This window comes from Microtus ochrogaster, unplaced genomic scaffold, assembly GCF_000317375.1.
Source record: "Microtus ochrogaster isolate Prairie Vole_2 unplaced genomic scaffold, MicOch1.0 UNK73, whole genome shotgun sequence".
Classification (NCBI taxonomy): Eukaryota; Metazoa; Chordata; class Mammalia; order Rodentia; family Cricetidae; genus Microtus; species Microtus ochrogaster.
Genome location: NW_004949171.1, coordinates 900,286 through 901,848, shown reverse-complemented (window position 1 = coordinate 901,848; position 1,563 = coordinate 900,286). Strand labels below are relative to the sequence as shown.

Here is a 1,563-nt window from a genome sequence, read left to right as displayed (position 1 = left end):
ACCTACAGATTATTCTCTGTGTTGAGACGTATGCAGTACACGCAGACCTAGACACATTCACAAAACTAAAATGAGTTTTGTAAGTGTTTTAAAAGGAAGTTCAATGCATACAAAGCATCCAGTGAACACTCCATAGATGGTTGTTCTGATTCCATGCAAAAATCGAGAGAAGGGCTCACCACCCCTCGCAGGCAAGCATGCTCCTTCTCTGCCCTCACGCCCCTCTTCTGACACTTTCCTCCTCTCCCAGCCTGAGGGAGCCTCTCTCCACGTGGTGCATCGTACTCCAAGCATTGATTTCTAGCCTGCCATCGCCTTAAGAGAGCGAGACGAGGCTGCAACCTGGCAGAAGACACCAAAGAGGAGTCAACTTGCCAGCCGCTACTGCGCCAGTGAGGCCAGCCCACCAGCTCGCCTGGCCCCTTGCCCCGTTCACCATGCAGCCTACTTCTGCAAAGTGGTATGATCGAAGGGACTATGTATTCATTGAATTTTGTGTTGAAGATAGTAAAAATGCTAATGTAAATTTTGAAAAATTTAAACTTTTCACTGTATTGATCCAAATGACTCCAAGCATAAAAGAACAGACAGATCAATATTATGTTGTTTGCGGAAAGGAGAATCTGGCCAGTCGTGGCCTAGGTTAACAAAGGAGAGGGCAAAGCTCAACAATTGGAAAGACTGGGAGGATGATTCAGACGAAGACATGTCCAATTTTGACGGTTTTCTGAGATGATGGATCACATGGGTGGCGATGAGGATGTAGATTTACCAGAAGTAGGCGGAGCAGATGATGATTCACAAGACAGTGATGATGAAAAAAAAATGCCAGATCTGGAGTAAGGAATGTTGTCATCGCCTGGATTTTGAGAAAGAAAAATAACTTATGCAAGATTTCATAACTGAGAAAATTCCTGCGTTGAAAGCTCTAAAGGCAGATGCTGTATTTGCCTCCTTTAACCCATTTTTCAACCTTTTATTTTTTAATTTTTTAAAGCCTTCATTAAGGTTGATAATGTACCATTGTATGGGGCAATTTAAGTCAGGTAAGGCAATATCCTTATGCATCAACTTTTCCCAGGATTCCATGAAGCAGTTGAGATCCTAGGCAACTGATACAACAGCTCTGATGAATAAACACTTCACCTAAGTCCTCTTTCTTCATAACACAGCTACTTCCTTACATGTTAGGAAGCTCTCAGCTTAGGGAAAGGTCCCTCGTTGAGATCCCAGACCATGAACTTGAAGGGGGCAGAAACAAATTGGTTGATTCCTAAACTCATACCCTGCCATTCTTTCAGTGTACCTTTCACAATTATTCCACTAAAGTTTATTTTTCAAAAATGTACTTTACATTATTGTATGTGATCACTTGTCCGTGTTCAGGGGTAATTTAGGTAATACTAGTAAATGCCCTAACTTAGATGGCTTTTGAAGCCTATACATTTGGTATTATTTGACCCTTAAGCTCTTAAAAAATCTTAGCATGGAGGAAGAAGAAAGAAAGCTGTACATTGTTGCTTGAGAGTCTGTACATTTTAGACCAGATTTGTATTTGCACTG

General features: G+C 41.7%; 1 pseudogene; it reads left to right on the top strand.

Annotated features, from left to right (window-relative positions):
- Positions 1-437: 437 nt before the first annotated feature.
- On the top strand, positions 438-1,062 carry LOC106144423 (annotated as a pseudogene).
- Positions 1,063-1,563: the final 501 nt, after the last annotated feature.